The sequence below is a fragment of the Cryptotermes secundus genome, unplaced genomic scaffold (genome assembly GCF_002891405.2).
Source record: "Cryptotermes secundus unplaced genomic scaffold, Csec_1.0 scaffold958, whole genome shotgun sequence".
Classification (NCBI taxonomy): domain Eukaryota; kingdom Metazoa; phylum Arthropoda; class Insecta; order Blattodea; family Kalotermitidae; genus Cryptotermes; species Cryptotermes secundus.
Genome location: NW_019720583.1, coordinates 1,479,100 through 1,485,099, shown reverse-complemented (window position 1 = coordinate 1,485,099; position 6,000 = coordinate 1,479,100). Strand labels below are relative to the sequence as shown.

Genomic DNA, 6,000 nt, shown 5'->3' with positions numbered 1-6,000 from the left:
ATGACGAATGAATGAATAAATGTATAAAGGGTGGGCCCTCTTGGCCCTTGCACCGCGACCACAGTGATCTGTTGTGCCTCCCCTTCCGATTATCCCCTCAACAATCCTGCGCTTCGAGTGACGCGCGGGATTTTGTACGTGGGGACGTCGAAATAGTCACTTGGTTCCATAAAATATTGACCCAAGTGGCGCAATCTTAAATAAGCTAAGGCCTCACATTCGCACAGCATATACTATTATATGATAGGTGCCAATTAAATTAAAGAATAACTGAAAATTAGAGGTCTTGATGTATAACAATATTAGTATAGCACTTGGCAGTGCTAAGAATGTAGTCGAGATATTTGTTACGCTGGAAGAGAATTGGATGTGTTTCATAAACTTAGGCCTGTTGGGAGTGACATTGTCTAGGAAGCACAGAATATCTGAGAAGAATCTCCTATTTGCAGTTTATTGAGTCTCTATTTGCAGAAGTATATCTCATGTAGGTCAGAAATCGGATAGGACGCTGACATAATTATTATTGCAGTTTATTGATTTTTGTGTATATAAATTATTATTTCAAAGTGCTTACTTCTTCCGGTTTGCCGCATTTTTAAACAAAAAAGTACACATTTTCTACACTACTACAATATTTACAAAAACAAAAATAGACGAAAGAACAATTCTGTGTGCCCTGAGACTCGCAGATCCTGGAGGGACGTAACTAGATTTGCGGATATAATCCAGCCTACTGCATGGTGGTTTATGTGCGATTTTCATTGCAAGCTATGGTCGTAAAAAAACCTCCGCAGCTTGTAGTCCGCAGGCGAACTATACCGACCGAGCTACCACCGCCTGTCGACGAAGTTGGTACCAGCTTCAGCGGATAGAGGGTGTCGCGTGGTCAGCGAAACGAATCCCCACGTTCGTTAATTTCGGTTTTCTAGACCTGAGCTCCTATTTCCTTGAAATAGCTCCTCAATTATCCTCAGAAAGCTGAGTGAACCGCGTTATAGACCCACTACTTCTCAGAAAATCTGGTAGTGTCTGAAATCGAACCCGGACCTCTGGATCTGTAGCCGGGAACTCTGACCACTATGCTCTTACTTGTCATCATATCCACTTAGGACATTCTATCAAGATCTATGCTTACGTGAAGACAAATCAGCTGGTCATGTTGGTATAGCAGTAGCATTGTCCTGTGTACTTTTTGAGTGGTGTTAGGTTCGAATTATGGCTAAAACACCAGTTATTGAGACTTGTCCCTTCAGAGAAATTTGAGGACAGTTCCTTGACTAGTCCAGGGCAGTTTATTTCCAAATTACTTCCAGTTCATTATTCACACGTCATGTTGTCATTTATCGCTACATGTTTCTACACAGTGACAGAATCGTAGAATGAACCATATAAAACAGTGTATTAATTCTGATAGTAATCTCAAAGATTGAACCAATCCGGGTGAAATTGTCCACATAAATTTCATTGTGGAGTATATCTAGCGTTTTCCTGACACAAATAAATTAATGTTGAAGTTAACTTGAGCCTCTTCTCGGGTGTTATCGTATAGTGGAGCGTCCTTCTGTTTCAGACAGTAAAATGTATCGCTGTAAAATATATTTATGTTGCATGCAGAGAATGGAACTTCGGCCTGTGTGGTTCTGTAACCCATATTTTTGTTGTGGCTGTAATATATTCCGTCACGCTGTCCCCGACTAAAAATTCAGAAGAAATCTGGTTTCCACAGCTGGCTCAAACAAAACTGGCTTTGAATATGAAAACAAAAGAAGAAGAAGAAGATATTACTGGGTGTCAATATAATTGCACGCGTACGTACGCGCGTGTCCCTGTGTTTGCAAAATCACAGCATTCAACCGTATTTGTGTGACAGCCGTCTGTTCTCTCTTTGGACATGTGTTTTTCTTACTCGTTCATATACCTAGAACTGCTTTCTCCCAACGAGCGGAAGTCACGTGTATCTAAAACACCTCCATGGAGGTTTCCATAACAAGATATTTTATACCAACTGGTAAGCAAGTACAAGATGAATCAATATTAACCTAGGATGTAGTAGTAGGGAGTCTGAATTCTTCAGTCGATATAGAGGCTGGTTACATGTTGGACTGTCACGGTTCGATTCCCGGCAGGAGGAAGAGAATATTTTCTTCTCCGCAGCACCAAAATCGACTCTGGGAATCATCCAGCCTCCTATCCAATGGGTACCGGGATCTGTTCCCCCGGGATAATGCAGCCTGAGCCAGAAGCTGACCACTCATCTCCGTCTAGTGCCAAGGTCAAGAATGGTAGAGCTATACCTCCACTCTCCCATACGACTTACTTAATTTACGAAAAGTGTCACAACAAATAATCAAAAAGAAACAAAATAAACACTGCTTATTCAACATTTGTTTTTATTCCTTGTTGGCGGTAATGCTACATGTTTCGATCCTTTTCTTAGGTCATCTTCATTCGTACACGAATATTATTTAGCTTCTGAATTGTGTCATTAACCAATATGAATCCATATTGTGTCTGCATGATTATTCAATCCTGACAATTATTTCTTAATTTTAAAATGTGGTCACGCCATAGCTCAAGCGGTTAGTAGCTGGCTTCCCACCGCGGCCGCCCGGATTCGATCCCGGGTCTGTCCAAGTGGGATTTGTGGTGGACAAAGTGGCGCTGCAGCAGGTTTTCTCCGAGTACTTCGGTTTCAACTGCCAATCTTCATTCCACCAATTGCTCCACTATCACCCTCACCTATCATCTAGGGCTGGTACAATAGGCCAGAAGTGGCCGCAGTACAAGGGACTAGTCCCACCCCACTAGCACTAAGAAAATAAGTAATGGACCCACAAACAAAGCCCGCTGATAAGTAACGGCCACGTTATAAGCAAATAGCCAGCAGCTGTTGCTGAGTGACTGCTTTGCAAACAAGCATGTTCCCACGGCAACGATTAAACTACAAAAATGAGGAGCGCTATTTTAAGCGGTCCGTGCCTAGGGATTATAAGCGGGACAAGTTTAGAGTTTAGTCAGTTCTCCCGTGCGGAGGCGGGGTCGAATACCTCCATCATAGCCCTGCGAGACGTAGGAGGCGACTAAAAGCGAAATCTCGAATCTGGGACAGTAAAATATGGTCGCGAGTCCCATGGGACTCGGACCCGAGAATTACTGCTGTACAAGTTTGTGATCGAGTTCAGTATACCCATGAAGATATGCAAAACAACTAAGCTGCATATAAGTTAAACATATATATTTGGGTAAAGATTGTAAAATGAAAATTGGGTTCATGAAAACATAGGAGTGGATTAAAATTGGAGAGTGTTCGCTACAGTTCAGTTCAGAATCTTCCGTAAACTCGTCTGCCATTTACAGAAGTAAAGATTGAAATATACGTATAAAAGTTTATTTTTTTCTGTAATTTTGTGTGAGTACGAGGCTTGGTCTGTCACAGTAAAGGAAGGACATAGACTGAGGATGACTGAGAATATCGAAACAGAAAGAACTCCATGGCCTCTAGTCTGCAAGCGAACTATACTGTCCGAGCGACCGCCGCTTGTCTGCAAAGTTAGTGCCAACCTTAACGGTTAGAGGGTGTCGCGTGGTCAGCGCAACGAATCCCCACGGCCGTTAATCTCGATTTTCTAGACCGGAGCCACTATTTCTGAAATAGCTGCTCAATTATCCTCACGAGGCTGAGTGGACCGCGTTCTAGGCCCACTGCTTCTCAGAAAATCTGGTAAGCCGGGAATCGAACCCGGAACCTCCGGATCTGTAACCAGGAATTCTGACCACTAGACCTCAGAGGCTGTCAATATGTAGATATAAGAGGAATGAAGTGATAAAAAGTCTAGAGGAAGATGCATAATTAGGAGCAGCCTCACTATATACACCCCTTAACAAATTATTGTAGGGGTGATCAATTCAAGGAGCAAGAGATAGGCAAGCCATATAGTACGTGTGGGAATGATGAGAAGTTGTATACGAAGTTTGGGTAGAAATTATTGGAGGAAGGAAACAGCTTGGACGATCTATGCGTAGAAGGGATGATAAATTAAAATGATTAACAATTATGATTGGGGGAGTGGACTGGACTCATCTGGCTGACAACGAGACTGGTGGTGGGCTCTTGTGAGTGGGTAACGCACCTTCGGTTTCAATGATCTGCTGGGAATTTAATGAATAACTGAGAAACTATTCTTTTTTCAAGATGGACCCTCCTCCATGGAGTTGGGTAATACCGTGACCTATAGAAACATTGCTAGGCAACGACTCGGTAAACACATCCCCACGGAAGCGTAACAATAGGACGTCCATTGCTAGGCAACGAATCGGTAAACAAGCCTTCTGAATAACCGGTGCCGTTAACTTAATTTGAATCTGTTAAATTAGCTTATTAAATATGTTAAATACTTTTATTTGAATAGGTCATGGTTTGATCTGAACTCAATACAGTGACAGTGATAACATCAACGTATTTCTGGACATACTTATTTTAAATTTCGCTTGATTTGGTTTATCTGTAAATATAAAGCTACAATAACAAGCAACTAACCTTCAAAACATGCATGTGAGAAGTGTCTCTAATTGTTACCTTTGTATCATCATCACCAACATCTTCATGGATTAGGCCATGCTTGGCCTGTTCCGTCCTCTTTGAGAGTATGTCAGGCCCTCCATCTAAACTATGGTAGCCCTGCGTTTCGTCGTCTTACTGGGTTGTACTTTTGTGTCATAGTGAACTAAAAACAGAGAAAATGAAAATATAAAACACAAATTTTCAGTGTACCCGACAGTACAACAATGTTTCTTTCCCTCAAGCAATGTGTTGACACTACCTTATCACATGAGAGGCTGCAGTAGGCGTTTAAAATCTGACTAATTAATTCACGCCATTTTGGAAGAATACTTTCTTTTAAAACGCTCCCAGAAACCATTTATCCGATGTGATGTTCTGTCTGAGACGTTTCAAGCTCATGTACTGTAATAAAATGTCACTATGCAAGATGAAAAAGATAATTATATTAGTCCTATAATCAGCATGGACTAAATAATGAAATAGATGAACTCTACAATTTCTTTATTAAAATCCGTCACAACACAACAATATGAAAGTCAAGGCCAAAACTCGCTCCGCTACATGTTTCGGCTATTAAAGCCATCATTAGGCAAATACATGATTCACATATTCACACCACTGAACTGCAGTACTGGCAAAATTGGATACATGATAGTATTATATTATAAAATGCTTCGCATAAAAGTACAATGAACTAGGCTATATAAAAAAACGGAAGTTATAGGGTAAAACAAGGTTAAGACTCTTCATGTGAAGTTTCATATCATCAAGTCAGTTGTTGGTTGTTTCAATTTATATTATGACACAACAGGATGCACGAAATGAAAATTATAAATAGATGAACTCTCTCTCGGAGCAGAAATAATGAAATACCTGCTTACCATGACAGCCCTCTGCAAACAAACCTCTCTCAAGGAAAAAAGAGAATAATTTGTGTTTCTTAGGTTCCTCATAGAAGTTTCGATCTGAGGAGAAGCGTGTATTGCAAGAGAAGGCCCCACGAGTCTAATATGGACCGCGGGCCAATAGCTGCTAACTACTGTGTACGAGCTACGTATATACGGTTTGTCAGATGGAGCAATCTACCCAAGGACGATGATTTCCGAAATTGGCCGAGTCGATGCAGCGGTAACAGCCGAGTGACTGATTTCGGCTGGGCTGGGATGGCGGGNGCGCCCGGCTCTTTCGGGTGGGTGTGGAGGAGGAGGGGGGGGGGGGGGGGGAAAGAGGGTGGAAAAAAAGAGTAGGGAAGAGTCTGCCAGGGTGTAGCTCTGCCGCGCAGTGCTCCCGGGCTTAGTTGCAGCCGGGCGCCAGCATCGAAGGGGTGGGGGTCCGGTGCTTGTGTGTTGATCAGTGCTGTCCTGCCCGCTACAGCAGTTCGTTGCAGCAGTTTGCCAGCAGCACATAGGTATGGTTTCATTTGTGTGTCGGTCGGAACG

The 6,000-nt window shown here is 42.3% G+C and overlaps 1 protein-coding gene across 13 annotated transcripts in view; it reads left to right on the top strand.

Moving 5' to 3' along the window:
• LOC111869779 (ELAV-like protein 1) overlaps nucleotides 1-6,000 on the top strand; it is a 265,911-nt gene that overhangs the window by 52,016 nt on the left and 207,895 nt on the right. For 11 of the 13 annotated variants that reach the window (XM_033753627.1, XM_033753647.1, XM_033753642.1 and 8 more), the window contains exon 1: nucleotides 5,845-5,969. The exons of the other annotated variants lie outside the window; for them this stretch is intronic. The gene's annotated coding sequence lies outside the window, so the exon portion shown is untranslated. Of the gene's footprint in view, nucleotides 1-5,844; nucleotides 5,970-6,000 lie in introns of those variants that run through there. 13 annotated transcript variants of the gene reach the window in all.